The sequence below is a fragment of the Lygodium microphyllum genome, chromosome 10 (genome assembly GCF_053477565.2).
Source record: "Lygodium microphyllum isolate KBCC chromosome 10, Lygodium_microphyllum_v1.1.10, whole genome shotgun sequence".
Lineage (NCBI taxonomy): Eukaryota > Viridiplantae > Streptophyta > Polypodiopsida > Schizaeales > Lygodiaceae > Lygodium > Lygodium microphyllum.
Genome location: NC_141144.1, coordinates 136190154 through 136211327, shown reverse-complemented (window position 1 = coordinate 136211327; position 21174 = coordinate 136190154).

Sequence of the window (21174 nt, the reverse complement as noted above, 5' to 3'; positions counted from 1 at the left end):
AGTGCTGCAAAGAAAACAAATTGCTAACTATTAGAAACATGATTGTCAGTACAAAGAATATTTCAAAAAAACAAATAAGCAAAACAAAAGAGAAACTTACAAAGTCCTCCGAATATGTCCTGTGGCCACCACTCCCAAGATGATGCACCGCTCCGGCCTCGATTTGTGCCCTCGCCGCCTCCCGCTTTACTAACTCCAACATCCTGGCGAATCTGTAGCCTCCTCCCTCAGTCGGCGCCAGTCGTTTGCATCTAACCACTTGGGCTTTGGAGCCCCACTCTTGATTGCCTTGCGTGCGTTGGATCATCTATGTGACATGTATGCACGCATGCAATCCATCATCCAGCCCGTAGAGAATCTATCTACTGCGGCTGGCACCAGAAACTCCTCGTGCAAGGATGCTACTATGTAGTCCTTGCTCCCCTCCGGTATGTTCCTCCAATGATCCAGGACTTTGTGCCGAAAAACTTGTTGGCACAACTCCCTCATGCGATCCATCACCCTCCTCCCCTCATCATTGATGATGATGGCTCCTGACCTACTATCCACTAGGTATCCATAACCGCTAGGAGTCTGCTTAAGATGGGCCCTCTCCCATCTCCGTCCACGCTCCTGGGCATATCCAGGAGACCCCTGTACATCCGGTGTACCGACGGGGGTACCCTCTCCCGCAGTGCCACTCAAAGGGGTGCCACCAAAAGGAGTGCCACCAAAAGGCGTGCCACCTGCCGACGGCTGCGCAAAAGCCGAAGTAACTGGAGTAGACGTCCCCATAGGTGTGACAAATCCTGGAGGTGACGTAGCTCTAGCTGAACGACGAGACGGAGACACCACGTCCGTGTCTCCACAGCAGCACCCCCCTGATCCTCCTGCAGTCCCTCCCTCTGGCCCAAGTCGTGAGCGTCGAGATCGTCTGCTCGAAGCTGAAGCATCTGATCGCGCTGAAGCAGTTCTAGCAGAGTGCCCTGACGAAGAATGAGACAACTCCTGGTCTGCCATCTCTCTGAATCTCGCGAGATGATCTGGAGACATGCGTGCCATCATGTCCTGAAACTCATCATCACTCATCCCTCGACTCATCCTGAAAATGTCACCTGCATAGATAAAAAATGATGTTAGAATAATCAATTTAAACTATACAAAGCAAAGTAATATAAATCATTTTTGAAAAATCCCTCTTAAAATGCATATCTTATCTACCTTTATGGAATATCTAAACAACGAATTGAGTAATACAATTCTCCAAGAATGAAGTATTCTATGGTCCCATGTTAATCTCCTGACACAACTCTGCATACACTGGAAGGTCGATAGATATGTCACCACAAAAGAACGAGTCTGCCTCGTTCTCAAAAAATTCTACGACTTCTGTATTTCCATCATTGTTAGCCGATGCGGGCTCCAAGCTTGCGGTGGCCTCCACCCCTTGTAATATCGACCCCTCTATTTGCATATTTTCTTCATCTATGCCTAGAACATCGCTTTGATCATATACTCTCGCACCTCGAGGAGTTGAAGGTATAACATACCAACATCAAGGTTGTCGAGGATTTGGATAGAAGATTACCTGTTCACAAACACTTACAAAGCGAGTTCAAACCATTGTGACATAAACCATGTCGTATTACAATTAGCAAGCAAATGACTATTTGTACTTGTTCACAATGGGCCGGCAACACAAAGGTGTCACGCAAATCCATCCTTTTTTTTTTGGAATCTATTTCAAGAAATCCAGATGGACCTCGTCGAACTGTTGGTCCAGCTCCTCCAAGTACCACTTTGAACCACTGCACATCGAATAGTATCATGGAGAAGCTACGGTAATCTACCATAATAATACTTTGCAAGTTTCCAAAATACTCCATCTCATCCACAACCATGTTCGGATCCGTTGCTCATCGCCAGCTCTCTTGCTCAAACCTTGCCATGACACCACAATCCATTGTGGAGCGCATTTTGTCAATACGCTTCACTCGGAAATGCCGTCCGCGCGACCACGCTGCACTATATATTTTGCATTGTACATTGAAACACTCAAATTAGATGTAGCAAGCAAATTTAGATACGACACATTCTAAACCCCTCATTACCTTTGGACTACATCCCCTCGAGAACTCCCACTCCTCCATTGAGACCTCTGTCCCTTCGCTGGATGCTGCGGTCAAGGCTCCATGCAACCATTGTGTTGACATAAACCGTGGCATCTCCTCCATGCCTTCAGGATATTGAATTGGTCGGTGACGCGTACTGCGTCGGAATTCAGCTCGCGCTTCCTTACGATCTTGCCTTGCAATCTGGTACTTGGCAAGCCACGTCTCCATGGAGGCATGGTGCAACATACAAAAGCGATTCACCTTCTCTTCCGTTGAGACATTCATTCTTTTTTCTACCCCATTTCCAACCACCACATCTCCAGTCAGCCTATCATCGTCCTTCAGCGTCCATAGCATTTCATTGTCTGGTTCCACCGTTGGTAGCCATTGTGAGATATGCACTAACGCCTCTGACACCAACCAACCTTCCGCCATGCTACCTTCTGGACGAGCTCGTTGTCGCACAAAGCCTTTTAGGGTTTTCATGAAGCACTCCAGGAAGAACATCCATCACGTATGGACAGGTCCAGCAATCTCCACTTCGTCCACAAGATGCACAAAAAGGTGAACTTGTATCGTGAGCATGCTAGTAGGCAGATATTTCTCAAAGAGGTAGACCATCTCAACTGCTCCCTGCCTTGAGGATTCAATAGAGGACGTCTTAATCTCTTTCTGTGAGATCCATTGCACCAAAGTCGACAACTTGTAAATGGCCCCGTGAATTTCTGGAGTAAGGCATCCTGCGATCACGATCGGTAGGACAAATTGCCACAAATGAGAAAGCATTAATGTTGTAGTTGACAAGCACTATAGGCCACACACTGTAAGAAGTTGAGTACAGACCGAATGGGTTCACACCATCCATGGCGAGACCGAGCCGAAGATTCCTTGGCTCTCGCACAAAGCCTGGGAAGGTAGAGTCAATGTGGCTCCATGCGCGCGAATCCGCTGATATTCGTTGAACTCCATCCGTGGACCTATTCTACACATGCCACGTTGTCAAGCTTGCCATGGCAGACGTGCGAAACATGTGGTTTATGCGGGGGATGAGCGGAAAGTGTCTGAGAACTTTTTGAGGGATGGTTTTCCCTTGCAAGTCCTGTCGATACCTGTGAGCACCACAGTTTGGACATGTCTCCATAGTCTCGTACTCATCTCAAAACAATATGCAGTCGTTGATACATGCATGGATGTTATTGTAGTCCATGCCAAGCTTCCATAAAACATGTCGTGCATCATCACGAGACTCAGGCATGGTATTTGCAGGTGGTAATATATGATATTTCAAGAACCTGAAAAAAATCATAAAACACCTTGAAAAAACACAAATGTTTGCAATAATATTGTTTTTAAAAAAAATCAATGAAGCCTATGTGCAAGGTACCTGAATAACTCAGTCACACTCGTATCGCTCCAACCGTATTTTGCTTGCACATTTAAGAGTGCAAGCAATGTCTTCAATCGAGATACTCGGCACCCATCATATAATGGTATGGATGCTTCCTCTCTAAGCGGGTCAGATGTCTCAACATCCATGGGAATCAATGCATCGATCATTGCCTCCATCTCAGGCTCCAAGATTGTAGGTAGGTCGGGAAGGTTGTCTGTCTCCTTTGGCATTGACGGTATAGATGGGCCTTTCGAGTGGTCGATTGGATCCTGCAATCCATCCATCGCACGTCCACAAACTCTTCTAATTGTCCGCAAAGGGTGCACTCCCCCTTGGGTTAAGACATCACCCCCTGGATAGAAAGTTTGCCAACAAGACCCAATCTTATTGTGTATGGTTTTCAATTAGCTTGAGAGTACAATGCATGATTAATATTAACTTCAAATTATCGTTTGCTGAAAATCCGCAATCGCCTGATCAATGATCTCAGATTAAAACTCGCCAAATCGTCGTACGTGTTCTATAGACAATCGGCGTTTTCGTCTAATTGCCAACTTGCATTGAGAGCAAGGACATGGGACACGCTGATTAAGATACGTCTCGTGGTCTTGAACAATAAGACCTTCTTCATTTTCCATCTTATCTACATTACAGCAAACGAGGCTTAAATGGATAGCTTTATGGAGATGTACGTCAAGTTGCAAGTTGACCATAAATCTTGCATTGTATATAGTAGTTGAGAGATTTTCCGATGTTATATCTCGGCCTTGTATCATGCTCAAGGATTTGTTTGTCCCGATAGATAATTATTTGTTATATCTCGGCTTTGAGTATAAGTAATCCATTTTGAGCATCATTGAGGATCTCTTAGTCTAATAATAAAGCAGTCTCAACAAAAAGCACTTAGAAATGTGGTTTTTTTGTCCTAGGATCGCGTATTAAAATTAATGCGCGCCATCTATAAAATTTAATAACTATAGTAATAAAATTTATTTCAATCAATTCTACTCATAGTCATAAGACCTGAGAGAAAATATCCTATACTCAATTTAAGGGTTTCTTCTTCTATAACAATACTTTTGGGTTCATTTTGATGAAGTACTGTAATGACCATTAGCTAGGGTATCATTTTCTTTTAGTCCTTCCGTTGACTAGTTGGCATGATTTCTAATTTGTTATGCCTATAAAGTTAATACAAAAACAATGAATTATGCATATCACAATTAGATCCCCTACTTGGACATTATGAAGGAATTGACCATTTTTAAGCCATCTTAAAGAGTCACCAATGTACGTGGCCCATGGCAAAGCACATTGCATACCATTATCGATAAGTCTATTATCTTAAATTTCCTTCCCCTCCCTCTCCCTCTCTTTCTCTCCCTCTCTTTTTTGCTTGTTTAGGAGAGGAAATGAGAGAGAAAGAAAGAAAGAGAGAAAGAGAGGGAGAGAGGGAGAGGGAGAGAGGGAGAGGGAGAGAGAGGGAGAGGGAGAGAGAGAATGCACTCTCCCTCTCTTTCTCTTTCTCTTTCTCTCCCTCTCCCTCTCCCTCTCTTTCTCTTTCTCTTTCTCTCCCTCTCTCATTTCCTTCCCCTCCCTCTCCCTCTCCCTCTCTTTCTCTTTCTCTCCCTCTCTATCTCTCTTTCTCTCTCATTTCCTAAACAAGCAAAAAATAAAGTGATTTAAACATTAAACAAAGAAAAGGGAGAGGGAGAGAGACAATGTACTCTCCCTCTCTTTTTCTTTCTCTCCCTCTCTCATTTCCTTCCCCTCCCTCTCCCTCTCCCTCTCTTTCTCTCCCTCTCTTTCTCTCTCATTTCCTCTCCTAAACAAGCAAAAAAGAAAGTGATTTAAACATTAAACAAGCAAAAGGGAGAGGGAGAGAGAGAACGCACTCTCCCTCCCTCTCCCTCTCTTTCTCTTTCTCTCCCTCTCTCATTTCCTCCCCCTCCCTCTCCCTCTCCCTCTCCCTCTCCCTCTCCCTCTCCCTCTCCCTCTCCCTCTCCCTCTCCCTCTCTTTCTCTCTTACTCTCTCATTTCCTCTCCTAAACAAGCAAAAAAGAAAGTGATTTAAACATTAAACAAGCAAAAGGGAGAGGGAGAGAGAGAATGCACTCTCCCTCTCTTTCTCTTTCTCTCCCTCTCCCTCTCCCTCTCTTTCTCTCCCTCTCTCTCCCTCTCCCTCTCTTTCTCTTTCATTTCCTCTCCTAAACAAGCAAAAGAGAGTGATTTAAACCTTGAACAAGCAAAAGAAAGAGAGAGGGAGACTCACTAATGAGATATGGCGAGTGTGGGGCGGCTTCTCTTTGCGATGAAGGCTCCTCCTCTCCTTCGCGAACAACGGCGGCGGCGGCGGCGGCGACGGCAAGTCTTCTTCCTCTTCTTCTCTCACAATGGTCGCTCTCTCCCTCTCTCTCGCTCTCAAAACTCAAAGCAAAAGAAATGAAAACTGCGCTCGGGTTTCGGCCGCGTTTTTTCCCTGCGGCCCGTCGCTATTGGCGTCGCTATTTGCGTCGCTATTTGCGTCGCAAATGTGATGCAAATAGCGACGCCAATAGCGACGCCGCTATCCGCCGTCGCTAATCGGCATCGCTAATGGCCCAAATCCTTGTAGTGTAAATAGATCTCTCTCGCTAGAAAGGTTAAACAGATGGGCGTCAGGCAGGGCATCAGGCAGTTAATAAATAACACCTTGTCCAGTGGCTTCTCCGGTGGGAATGCACGACATGTGATTAGCCATGTAATGCTGTTTTCCCTTCTGTACCACTACGGAGAAGTTAAACTCTAAAAGCAGAAGGAGCCATTGAGCTACGTCCTATACCACAAGGTTTTTTTACTAGATAGAGCAAGGCTTGATGGTTCACAAAGAAGGTGAAGGGAGTGGACAAAAGGTAATGCCAGAATTTCTTCATTGCAAATACCATGGCTAATCCCTCTCTTTCCGTCGTCGAGTAATTCATTTTAGTGTCAGTGAGTTGTCTGCTAGCAAAGCTCACTGGATAGTCTAAATTGTGTTTGCCAGGCTGGCACAACACTGCCCCCATGACAAACTTAGAAGCATTGATATGCACGTGGAAGGTGATGGTCCAATCTGGGGCTCGTAGAATTGTTACTGTGATTAGAGCCTTCTTCAACTCTTCGTATGCCCGTTGGCATGCTTCAGTCCATTCGAAGACAATAAGCAGCTTGTACAATGGTCTAGCGATCAATGCATAATTGAGTACAAACCGCCGATAGTACCCAGTATGGCCTAGGAAGCATTGAACTCCCTTGTAGTTGCTCGGGGGTGGAAGGTCAACAATGACCCTAACCTTCGAGAAGTTAGTGGCAATGCCGTTCTTCAATGCCATGTGCCCTAGGATGCATCCATGCTTCACCCAAATTTGGCACTTTAAGGGGTTCAAGGAGAGATGATATAAACGACACTGCTTGAAGACTGCTCAGAGTTTGTCTAAGTGTTCGATCTAGGTCGAGTGGACACAGAGGTCGTTGACAAAGACTTCTAACTCCTTGCGAAGCATGTCCTTAAAGATGGTGCACATGAGGCGTTGGAAAGTGGCAGGGGCATTAGTCAACTCGAAGGGCATGACTATGTAAGCAAAGATGCCCCAGTCAGTGGCAAAGGCAGTCTCAGTGGCAAAGGCAGGTCCACAGAATGCACTTGCACATGGTTGTACCCTGAGAAGCCATCCAGAAAACTGTAGGCTTCCTTGCCTGCCACTCTCTCAAGCATGTGCTCAGTGTACGGCAACGAATAGTTGTCCCTCTTGATGGTAGCGTTTACCTTCTTGTAATTGACACACACTTGGATTTTTCCTTAATCTCCCAAGTAAAAGTGTTGGGGGTAAAGGTGCCTCTACCTAGCTGCCCCTGTATTACTACATTGACAGTACCCGCCACTGTATACTCTACAGGTGGTGGGCACCCGTCACCATCACTTTATTCTTTATTCTTTTAGTGATAGTTTGAATAAAGGAAGGCCCAGTCACACATTGTGACTATTGGAATTCCCATTTGTGTGTCTCTCTCTTCTTGATCTTGCTCTCCGCCATAGCTCACTTCCAAGCAAGCTTCGATCCTTCTCACCTTTCAACTGGTATTAAAGCTTTGGATGAAAGCTTGATCATGGAGCTTGGCCTCACATCACTTCAACCTAGATTGAAGACCTAGAGCTTGGAGCTTCAATTCCAGCCATGGCTTCTTCCCCCCGAGGTAAGATTTCATCTCCCGCCTCTCCCCGACCCTCATAGGCTCTTTGCAAGTGTTCCTTGGCTTCATTGGGCATCTTCTATGCCCCCATTTGCCCCCTTATCTTCAGCATAACCAATAGGCCCCACAGTAATAGCTTACATTTTTTTGTGCCTGTTTCAAAATCTGGCTCAAACAAATCCCATTTTTTCTCATATCTCAGGCATCTGGAACTCGATTTAGGCAATGTAAGAGTCTAACTTGGGGTTTTGGTATGCTTTGAATGCAATGATGATGTCAGATCTACAAATTCTGATCACATCATTTTTTGCAACAGATCTGAGTTGATTTACATCAAGAAAATGCCATGCTCTTAGCTTATGTGATGCTTTCGAGGCTTGATATTTGATGCCTAGATGCTTTGGGGATGTTTGCCCAATGTTTTGAGATGCTTTGGGACTTGGTTTGAGCTTCCATATCTCGATTTATGCATGGATTTACTACTGTACATTGTTTGGTGCAGCAAGGTTTTATCAGGCACGACTTATGCATAATGCTCTTTGTTGACATTCGTGTGTCTTGTTGGATGTATTGATGCTTGGTCATCATGGTTTATGCCCGGATATGCTATTTGAGAGCTATTGAGCCTTGATTTGGATGTGGACACTTTGTTTTTGGTTGGAATTTATGCTACCTTGGCTGACATGTTATTTTACCTCCAGTTTGGTTATGCCTATTGGTTTCGGGCTATGTATTTGGGATATGCAATGAAGTATTGACCTTCGAGGTATGATATCGAGCTTGTATTTGATTCCAAATCTTCATTTGAGCTTGAGCTTGGATTTGGAATGCATTTGATGCTCCATCTTGGATGTACATATGGCATGTATATTATCTATGTGTGACCGGTCTTGACATGCTTGGCCTATGCCACTACTACATGCTAGTTACATTGTTTGGAGCTGATTGCTACTAGTGCCTTGTCTTGGCTTGTATCTGGCTTCCCAAAACTTACTTGGGATATTCCTTGGCTTGCTAGAGTTGTATTTGGGATACAGTTGATGTCTATGGATGCTCTAATTGGAGGCTACAAAGCCTATATGATCATGATGTCTTATTGATGTCTTGTCTTGGATCTTTCATCATTGGTGCTTTCATATGCCTTTCTTGAGCTTCTTGGCTTGATCCATATGTCTTTTGTGCCAGTGGGAGCATCATTGGATGTTTGACATACATTGAGTAAGTGGTTTATGCTATTGAGCTTTGAGTCTTCTGAGATTGGGATCTTCTTCACTTGGATGTTACATGGTTGATATGTCGTGGTCTGCATAAATGTACTTCGGTTAATTTGGGCTTTGCACTCCTTGAGTATACATCTCTTTGTGTCAGGTCTTGCTAGTGTTGTGTACACTTTTTCCTATTACACAGGGGGTATGCTGGCTTACTGACAGATTTGTTTGACATGCTTGGGTGTTTGCTCGATGTCCGTATGATTGTCATATGCTGATTTATGCCCGCTTGATGCTGCTTATGCTTTGACAGTTAGTGATTGACTTGATGCATTGATTTTCTCTACAGTTTGCTCTCCTTGTACCTGGCTGTAATTTATTATAGTAAGCAGTTATGCATGGATTGATGTGAATTTTTCATGCTAAATCATCCTAATTTTATGTACTTTTGATGGTACTTGGTGGGCAGCATCATTAGCTATCAATTCATGGTCATTTTGCATTGGTTTTGGTGGTATTTTGGCTACTTACAATAGAAAATAACAACCAATTTTTAATTTTCTGCACTATTTTGGACTGCATTATGGGTTCTTCTTCCACTAAAAGTGCTATCTTCAATATCACTAAGCTTGATGGTACGAATTATGCCCATTGGAAGAGCCAAGTTTGGCAGGTATTGGTGTAGAAATCGCAGATAAGCCACTAAGGATGCATGGCGAGCACCTGAAACTATGACTGATGACGAATGGGATGAGCTTGATGAGTTATGCAAGTCCACCCTCATCTTATCTCTCACTTAAGTGCATTACAATGTGGTTGAGGAAGCACAGAGTGCTTGGCAGCTTTGGGATAAAATTAAGAACCTCTATGACAAGAAAAGTCTAACAAGTCAAATGTATTGATTGAAGTAGCTTATGGACTTGCGCATGAAGTAGAATATGACAATGTCGGCTCATTTGAGCCAGTTCCATGCTATTCTCAAGAACTTGACTTTGCAGGGTATTACCTTTAATGATGAGGTTACTCCATTGTTTTTGCTTGGGACTCTAAGTGAGTCATGGGATGTACTCCACACTGCCTTATGTGCTCTTGCTACTATTTTGAACTTGAGTGATGTAGAGAGCGCTCTTTTGCAGGAAGGGATCAACCATAAGAACTTGGATGCCTCGCATGTGTCACATCCTTTGGCTGTTAGAGGTAGAGATGGTAATGGCAAGAATGACCATGGGAATGGCCGTGTAAAAGACTCACAAAAATCTAGGTCTAAGTCGCGTGGTAAGTTGCATAGCAAGTCTCGCGGGAGAAATGCTAATGTGACATTCCATCATTGTGGCAAGAAGGGTCATATATGCCCACAGTGTCATGAGTTGCGCAATGAGAAGCACAAAGAGAAGGGGAAAGACAAAGTACATGAAAAGTTCTCTGATTGCATCATTATACCTGCGAAATCCAGTGTGAAAATCAAGGAGATAAATGTAATGCAGACTGATGACTCCGATGGGGAGTACATACTTGCAGCTAGTCCTTGTGATGCTACATCCTTAACCGATATTCACTCTATGTATGTGTAGTGCTGGCTTTTGGATTCTAGTGCTTCATTTCATGTTACACCATGCCTGAGTGGTTCCACTCCTACCACATTGTCTCTGGTTCAGTTTGCTTGGGTGATGACAGGCCACTTGCTATTGTTGGCATTGGGGATGTACGACTGTAGTTCTCTACTGGTAGTACTTTTCTGTCATAGGATGTACGTCATGTACCTGCGCTTACATGCAGTCTTATGTCTGTAGGGCAGCTTGATAATGTTAGGGTTCATGTTTTATTTGGGGATTCTACCTGGAAGATCACCCATGGCAAACTTGTGCTTGCCAGATGTGCCAAAGCTAGCAACCTCTATTCTCTTGTAGTTGATGGGTCCTCTATTGACCATGATTTGTCAGTGGGTTCCATCACACATGTATCTCTTTGGCATGCCCATTTGGGCCATATGTCCTTAAAGGGAATGAAAATGCTTTCTGGTTTGCAGTACTTATCGCCGCTTAATTATGCATGTTTTGATTCATATGAGCATTGTCCTTATGGTAGACAGACTAGGAATACACATAAGAAGTCTGGTAGGATACGCATGAGTGAGCCCCTGGCATTGGTACATTCAGATATTTGTGGACCCATGCCCTATCAGTCTACAGGTGGTGCAAAGTATTTTGTGATGTTCATTGACAATTTTTCGCGTAAAGTCAGGGCTTACCCCATTAAGCTTAAGTTAGATTTCTTGGCTATATTTTAGAGATGGCTTGTATTTGTTGAAAATCAGACTGGGCATAGGTTGAGAAATGCCTTAGGATTGAAAATGGGGGAGAATATGTGTCATGTGCTTTTGAGAAACTATGTGACAAGAGAGGTATTAAGCATCAATTGACCACCCCCTATACCCCACCCCACAATGGTTTGGTTGAGCAGATGAATAGAACCATCCACAAGCGTATACCTAGTATGGTTAGCCATGCAAGCTTACCACATAGCTTTTGGGCTGAGGCAGTCAGTACAACTATGCATGTCATAAATAGATCACCTTCTAGTGGTTTGGATTTCCATGTTGCAGAGGAGATATGGATTGGGAAATCTCCATCTTATGTGCATCTACCTGTCTTTGGATGTGAGGCATTCTGCCATGTGCCCAAAGAAAAGCGTACTAAGTTGGATCCTAAGAGTGTCAAATGCATTTTCCTTGGCTATAGGGATGTAGGCGAGATGGGATACCACCTCTGGGATCCGCAAGCATGGAAAGTCATCCGCAACCATGATGTAGTCTTCCATGAAGACAAGATGCATAGGCAGCCTGAGAAGGTGGTAGAGATACATAGGGTTATATTTCAGGAGGAGCCACATGCTCCTGCACAGCCAATTGGATAGCCTACAGAAACATTTGGTACACATGGCCAAGGTGTTGGACTAGCCATAGAGCCTACGGTCTACTAGAGATAGACATCCACCTGATAGATTTGAGCCCTCGATGCATTATATCTTGGTTACAGATGCAGGAGAGCCTCTCACCTATGATCAGGTTATGCACAGGGGTGATAGTCACTCCTATGTTGAGATGACAAGCTCAACACATGCGGACATTGATGATGGATCGCCTGGTTAGATGGGTCCACACATCTACACTTAGCACATCGGTGGTCATTATGACTCTCGCATGGCCACAGACTCATTACTTATTATATTCAAGTTATTACACCTATTTACAACTGGCATAGTTATAGCACCAGTCGACGAGTGTAGTCGGTTATGCATTGTTTGATTTAGTAGGCCACTTTCCTTCATGTTGTATCTTATCTATACTTTGTGTACATTGTAAAATGTATAGAAGAAGAAGAAGAAACCAGCAAGAAAACGTTTTGGCCTGCATCTCTCTTCTTGTCTCTTGAGTGAGCTTCTCCTTGTGCATTCTATGTGTGTTTGGCGCAGCATCTTGAGCAAGTCCCCCCATCATGCGATTCTTGACATGATATCAGAGCCATGCCACTGAGAGAGGCTGAATTTGAAGGCTGAATAACCCTCTTCTGATTGCTACAATGGTTTACAAGGGTTTTCTCCACTCAGGGTATTCCTACAGGGGAAGCAAGGTTCGAGCAAGCAAGCAACAGGTAAGAAGCTCTTCCATTCTGCCACTCTCTCTCTTGGATAGTGCATGTGAAGGCACCAGAAGCAGGGCAGAGCAAAAATCTCAAATTACAGTGAGATTTGGTGTGTGCAAAGAGCACTGTGTATTTTGCAGATTAGCCTTTTAGGGCTTTTTTACTGCTATTTTGGCCATCCGAGGTCATTTCAGGTCCCGTTTTAAACTTGCAAGGTTGCCAATAGTAGTTCGAGATATCCTGCAATTTTAGCTATGTCTGTCGTATATAGGTGCATAGGTTATAGATTTCAGATCTGTAAGTTCAAAGGTGTTTATCAATGAATAAACACAAGGTTTATTTGTAAATTGGTTGCAGATTGCATGTATTGTTGAGCAGACAGTGAAAAAGGCTGTCTGGTGTATTGTTGTGCACTACAGGTCGAGGGTTGCAAAAGATTTGCTTGCTCTTTGGTATTAGTTTTGTGATAATGACCTAGAACAGTGGGAATTCCATCATTGAGAAGCTCGACAAGAATAACTACCCTTCATGGAAGTTCCGGGTCACAAACTTCCTTATTGGAAAAGGCCTCTACGAGTTTGTTTCAGGTGAAGAAAAGGAGCCGGAGGTGAGTGATCCTCCAACTGCAAAAGAGACAAAGACATGAAAGGAATGGAATGCAAAAGACAAAAAGGTCATGTATTGGCTATCTGCAGTAATTGACAATAATATGCTGGGACATATTAGAAATGCAGAGAATTCCTATGCAGCTTGGACCATACTTGAAAGTATGTTTTTCGTAAATACAAAGGCACAAAAGATTCAACTCAAGCAAGAGTTGAATATATTGAAGAAAGGGAAGATGTCTATCAATGAGTATGCAGTGAAGGTAAGGAGCATTGTAGATGCCTTGGCAGTGATTGATGCAATGCCCGATGATGATGATTTGGTGTCGTCTACCTTGGGTGGGCTTAACAGTGAAAAGGATTGGAAGTCTTTTGTAACTTCCGTATATGTCAGAAAGCCATTTCTAGATTTTGATGAGTTAGTCTCCCTTATGATCACTAAAGAGATCAACATGTAGAGTGAGACATCTAAAAAAAGTGGTGAATAGGTCCAAGCTTTCTACTTCAGTTCAGGAAGGGGATGTGGCAGGTTCTCTTCAAGAGGCCGTGGTACAGGATGTGGTAGTGACAACCAGCAAAACAGATTGAATCAGCAATTTGGCGATATGGAGGTTTCAGGAGGTCGTGGTAACTTTAGAGGCAGGGGGAGCTTTAGAGGAAGAGGCGGATGGTAGAATAGAGGTTCTAACAACTCTTGTATTGTGTGTCACTATACTGTGGAAAAACAAGTCATATTGGAGTCCAATGTTATGCTAAGAAAGATTATATTCGCAGTGGTAAGTTGCAGTAAGGAAACTATGCATTGTCTTCAAGACATAATGAAGAAAAAAATGAACATCTGTTTGTTATGCAGCATATGTTGAATGCTGTTACAGGAAAGGGAACACATGATGATGTTTGGTATGTTGATTTAGGTGCATCCAATCATATGACCAGCCATGCAGAATGGTTTGGAGAGATGCAGGATTTGCAAAATGCAGATTATGTGCAGATGGGTGATGATTCATGCCACCCAAATTTACACATTGGAAAGGTTCCCTTGTCCTTGCATGATGGTAAGATAAAGAGTCTTTCAAATGTATTACATGTGCCATCTATTACAAAGAACTTGGTGTCAGTCGGTCAGATGGTAGAGCAAGGGTTGCAAGTCAGATTTAATGCAAAGGGCTACTTTGTAGAAGACTTCAATGACAAGTGCAGGTTGGTTGCAAAGGGAAGTAGAGTTGGACGTATGTTTACTCTGGATGTTGGAATTCCTACTATGAATACTACTATGTATGCTAAAGGAAAAGGTGTTGTTGCAGATATTGAATTTTGGCACAAACGCATTGGACATGCAAATGTACAAAGGCTGAAATTAATGCAGTCCAAAGGGTTGGTTACATGTTTGCCTACATTTAGAGTTGCAAAATTTCATAAGGTATGTGAAGCATGTCAGTTTGGTAAGTAGGCAAGATAACCCTTTTCACATGACAGAGATGTAAGCAGAAATATCCTTGATGTTGTGCATATAAATATTTGGGGGCCTACACAAAACATATCTCTTTGGAGACAGTTCATACTTTGTCACATTCATTGATGATTGTTTTACAAAGATGTGGGTATATTTCATGAAGGAAAAGAGTGAAGTGTTTGAGCACTTTAGAACTTTCAAGGCTGCAGTTGAAAGAGAAACAAGCTTGAAAGTAAAGTTCTTGAGGTAAAATGGAGGGGGAGAGTACGTCTCCAATGAGTTCAGTGATTTTCTGAGGTCTCATGGGATAAAGAGACAGTTCACATGCAGGTATACTCCACAGCAAAATGGTGTTGCAGAAGGAAAAAATAGGCATATTGCAGAAGTTGCACGGGCATTAATGGCTGAAAAGAATATGCCCAAACATTTTTGGTCTGAGGCTGTCCATACTACTGCCTACATTATGAATAGAACTCCCACAGCTGTAGTTCATGGGATGACTCCTGAAGAATGCTTTACTGGCAAGAAGCGTGATGTATCGCACTTGAAGATATTTGGCTGTGTTGCATACATTCATGTGCCAGATGAGCTATGGAAGAAGCTTGATCTAAAGGTAGAAAAATGTGTCTTTATTGGATACTCTTTAGAGTAGGAAGGGTATCCTGTTATAACCCTGTCACATGTAAGTTCAGAGTGAGCAAGGATGTCATCTTTAATGAAATGAGCAATTGGTATGCATCTAGTGGTGATGCATTGGATGATGATGATAATCATGACACTCATGTGCAAGCTGAAAAGCCAGAATCACAGACTCTTAGTGGATGAGAGACATCATCTGGTAGTCCTTGGTTTGGGGGACTAAGGAGTAGCTCTACATATTCAGGTGCATCTAGTAGCACTACAAGTAAAGACAAAGGAAAGAATAAAGTGTCAAACGGCATTGATGTAGTTCTTGATGGAGACTCTAGTGGCTCAAAGAGCTTGGATGATGAGCTTGGTATTCCTTTAGTTAGGATACCAGGTGAGAGCTCATAGTAATGTAAAGGCTCCATTGAGTGATCCGGTGGTACGAAGACCTAGCAGGTCTAGATACCCTGTTAAAAGATTTGGTTTTGAAGGTTATGCAACTCACCACTATGCTTATATGGTGAAACTAGTTAAGGATGTTGAGCCCACTTGTTTTGAGGATGCTGTTGGTCATACTCATTGGGATGCAGCAATGGATGAGGAGATGGCTGCATTAGAGGCTAATAAGACTTGAGATCTAGTATCATTGCCAAAGGGCAAGAAAGCTATTAGATGTAAGTGGGTTTATAAGATTAAGCACAATGCAGATGGTTCTATTAGTAGGTACAAAGCTAGGCTGGTTGCAAAAGGCTATGCCCATACATATGGCATAGATTATGAAGAAACCTTTAGTCCAGTTGCTAGGATGGCAACTGTCAGATGTGTGATTGCTTTGGTAGTAGCCAAAGGTTGGAGGTTGTAGCAAATGGATGTGAAGAATGCCTTCTTGCATGGTGATTTGTAGGAAGAAGTGTATATGGATCAGCCAGCAGGTTATCAAGATATTGAGTATCCCACGTATGTATGCAGGTTGAAGAAGGCGCTCTATGGGCTCAAGCAAGCACCTAGGGCATGGTCTGACAAGATCAGAGAGTATCTTGTTAATATTGGATTTTATGTTTCTGATGCTGATCCCTCACTTTATGTGAGAAAGAGAGATGCAAGTTTGGTCATCATAGTCATCTATGTGGATGATTTGATTATTATAGGTGATAGTGATAGTGGGATTGCTGAAGTCAAGGACTTTTTGAAGAAGAAGTTTGAGATGAAGGATTTAGGTGAGCTAAGGTACTTCCTTGGCATTGAGGTGATCAGATGTGATGATGGTATATGGCTGTCCTAAAGACAGTATGGCTCGGATATGTTGTCCAAGTATGGTATGACAGCATGCAAGCCACTTTTAGTCCCATTGGAGCAGAATGTAAAGTTGAGTGCTGATGTTGGGGATGAGATAGAAGACCCTACTATGTTCAAGAGGATAGTGGGGAGTTTGATCTACATGACCATTACAAGGCCAGACTTGAGCTACATTGTTGGTCTTGTATGTCAGTTTATACAAATACCTAGAAAGCCACATTTGGATTACAAGGCCAGACGCATATTGAGATATGTGAAGTCCACATTACATTCTGGACTTTTCTATGAGGCAGGTATAGATGTACATGTGTTTGGATACATAGATGTAGATTGGGCTGGTAGTATGTGTGATAGAAGATCTACCAATGGATACATGTTCTCTCTTGGTAGTGCAGCAGTTTCGTGGAGCAGCAAAAAGCAATCTACAGTTGCTTTGTCGAGTACAGAGGCTGAGTATAGAGATGCTGCTGTTGCAGCATGTGAGGTAATATGGCTGCAAAAGTTATTGGCTGATTTAGATGTGAAGGTGGAAGGTCCAGTTTTCATTTATTGTGACAACATGAGCAGTATATAGTTGGCTAGAAACCCTGTGTTCCATGCCAGGACAAAACATATTGAGGTACAATACCACTTTGTGAGAGAGAAGAAACTATCAGGTGAGATTGACTTGGTGTATGTCAACACACAAGATCAAATAACTGACATATTGAGGTATAGTACCACTTTGTGAGAGAGAAGGTACTAGCAGGTGAGATTGACTTGGTGTATGTTAGCACACAGGATCAGAGAGCTAACATCTTCACGAAGGCACTGGATACAAAGAAGCTTCAAAAGTTTTGAAGCTTACTTGGAATTGTAGAGATGCAGTTGAGCTTGAGGGGGAGTGTTGATATGACAAGCTCAACACATGCGGACGTTGATGATGGACCACCTGGTTAGATGGGTCCATATGTCTACACTTAGCATGTCGGTGGTCATTATGACTCTCACATGGCCACTGACTCATTACTTATTATATTCAGGTTGCTACACCTATTTATAGCTGGCATAGTTATAGCGCCAGTGGATCAGTGTAGTCAGTTATGCATTGATTGACTTAGTAGGCCACTTTCCTTTATGTTGTATCTTATCTATACTTTGTGTACATTGTAAAGTGTATGGAAGAAGAAGAAGAAACCAGCAAGAAAACGTTTTGGCCTCCATCTCTCTTCTTGTCTCTTGAGTGAGCTTCTCCTTGTGCATTCTGTGTGTGTTTGGTGCAGCATCTTGAGCAAGTCCCCCCACCACGCGATTCTTGACATCCTAGGAGAGGGCTATGAAGTTTGAGATAGACTCCTTGGATAAGAATATGACTTGGGATTTGGTTGCATTGCCTCATGACAAGAAGACTTTGCCATGTAAATGTGTGTACAAGCTGAAAAGTACCCTTGGAAACCCCAAGCCAGCTTATAAGGCGAGACTTGTTGCTAAGGGCTTTAAACATGAGCATGGAGTTGACTTTGATGAAGTCTTTTCTCCTGTGGTCAAGATGACCACCCTATGCTTGGTTTTGGCCTTAGTCGCACAGGTTGACTTGGACTTGTACTAGATGGATGCCAAGATTGCATTCTTGCATGGGGTTCTGCATGATGAGATATACATGGAGCAACCTAAGGGCTTTGCAGAACCTGGCAAGGAGCACCTAGTGTGCAAATTGAAGAAAAATCTTTATGGTTTGAAGCAGGCACCTAGGGAGTGGTATCATAAGTTTGATGCCTTTATGAAATCACAGGGCTACAACAGGAGTGCTATGGATTTGTGTCTTTACACGAAGAAAGACCATGTTGGCTCCTTGCTTATTTTGGTACTTTATGTGGATGATATGCTGATAGCAAGGAAAGTTCATGATGGGTTGGCTGCTCTTAAATCTCAGGTAAAGAAGAGCTTTGAGATGAAGGATTTGGGACATGCCTCTCACATTCTTGGTATGCGCATTAAGCATGACACGCATCAATGACTACTCTACCTCTCTCAGAGGAAGGTATATTCATAAAGTCCTTGAGCATTTCTGCATGTAGGACGTAAAGCCTATTGGCTATCCATTACCTTATTATGTGAAGGTTTCACAGGTCGATAGATGGATGAGTAGAGGACCTAGATGGCCAAGATCCCTTATGCATCAGTCGTGGGCAATTTAGTTTGATATATGCCATGATAGCCACTCATCCAGATATTGCCTTTGTAGTTGGTGTTGTGATACACTATATGGCTATACCTGGCAAGAAGCATTGGGATGTTGTAAAAGGTATCATGAGATACCTGAAGGGCACAATAGATATGTGTATTTGCTATGGCAACCAAGATACAAGAGTTGTGGGCTACATAGACTCCAATTATGCAGGACATGTAGATAGTTCGGCTATGTCTTCACCTATGCTGGAGGTGTTGTTTCTTGGATGTCTAGGGTTCATAAGTGTACAACTCTCTCTACCATTGAGGCCAAGTATGTTGCATCCACTAAGGCTTACAAGGAGGCCATATAGTTGGGCCATTTGGTTCATGACCTTGGGATTGATACTATACCTACACTGCATTCAGATTCTATGAGCACTATTCAGCTAGCCAAGAATTTGGTCTTCCATGTGAAGACTAATCTCATTGAGATGAGGTATCACTTCATATGTGGGGTTGTGGAGGACAAGTCTATTGACCTTGTCAAGATCTCCACTATCGAAAATCCTGTAGATCTACTTATGAAAAGCCTCACTACTAAGCATTTTTCCTTCCTCACAGGAGATTGATGGGCATTGGATGAGATGTCTTTTTTCCTCATCCTGTTGTACATGTGTACATTGTACTGTCTTTTCTTTTTCTTTTCACTCCTCACTAGGGCAAATTCACCTTTAAGTGGGCCTAGCCACCTATGTATTACTACACTGACAGTACCTGCCACTGCACAACACTGCAGGTGGCGAGCGGCCATCATCATCTCACTTTATTCTTTATTCTTTTAGTGACTGTTTGAATAAAGGAAGGCCTGGTCACACATTGTGACTGTTGGAGTTCCCATTTGTGTCTCGCTCTCTTCTTGCTCTTGCTCTCCACCATAGCTCACTTTCAAGCAAGCTTCAATCCTTCTCACCTTTCAAAAAGTTCCCTTTCAATAATCTGGTAACCCTTACTCTACCAAATCACTAGACTTTGGTGGTAATGTTGCTCTAAATAGGGATGTTCTAGATAAGGAATGATTCTACCCCCATCCCGATTGCCTTGGCTCTACTACAAGTTTAAGTTGGATCCTGGAAGACCTTTAAAGATACCAAGTTTGGCATCAACCCTTATACATAATAGGGCTTCAGTTTATTAAAATTTACTTTATTTTTTAACTTCAATCCCTATAAATATGCTAAAAGGGTTGTAGAACCATTCTTTCCTATTTGAAAAATCTTATAATAAGGACCATCCCATTTGGTTTCTAACTTACTAGGAAATAATGTGTAACGTGTATCATAATATAAGACCAACTGACCTTTAACAAATTTATATCTCTTAGCATGAAGGTCATGAAGCGCTTTCATCCTCTTCTTCCCTACCTCTTGATGTAATAAAGCTTGCAATTGGATCTCATGAAGATGTGCTAGGGAGGTCAACCTTTTTTGCAATGCTTTCTCTTCATCCAAAGAATGATTCAACATAAACCTCACAATAGAGGCAACTTGATTTCCAAGGGAAAAACACACTCTTCCCCATATACCAACTTAAATGGGGCATGGCCTATTACTCTGAAGGTCCTATTATAAGCCCAAACAACCACACTTTTCTTATCCCAATTACTATTACCCTCAGATATAATCTTGGATAAAATTCCTACAAGATACTTTGTTGGTACTCTCTTCTTGTCCATTTTCTTGGGGATTATATGGGGTGTTTTTATTATGTTTAATTTTCAAAGCTTTAGTCAAGGCTTCTATAACCTTATTCAAAAAGTGTTTTCCACAGTCAAACACTAGTTCCCTAGGTGGATCAAATTGGCAAATAATTTGTTCCATAATGAAACTAGCTATTTCCTTGGCCTGATCCTTCATTATAGCTCAAGCCTCAAACCATTTTGTAAAGTAGCCCATTGCCATAATGATATAACACTTCCACGTAGTAGATGAAGGATGCACATGTCCAATGAAATCTATGCTCTGCTTCTCAAAGGGAAAAGTCTCAAGAATAGGATTAAGCGGCCACTTAAAATTTTTCCTAGCCTCATGTCTTTGATAGACATCACAATGATTAACATATGCAAAAGCATCTTGGAAAACCATTGGCAACCAATAGCTAGCACACACAAAGCATTTTGGCCAATGAGCCGTCCATCAAAATGACCCCCACATACTGAATCATGACATTCCTCTAGAATAAAGGGTATCTCATTAGGCAACACACAACAATGATAAATCTCATCCACACCTTTCGTGTATAAAACATCTGTTATTATTGAAAAGCATAGTGCTTATTGCTTAATCTTCATTTTCTCATAATTAGAAAGGATTTCTTTTGGGTTTCTCATTGATAGATAATGCATAATAGATGCATACCATGATGGGATAAAGGCTGCATCAATTTTGCGTAAATCCTTGCAGTAACTAATATTAGCCCACTCTTCCTTGGGGTCACCAAAATCT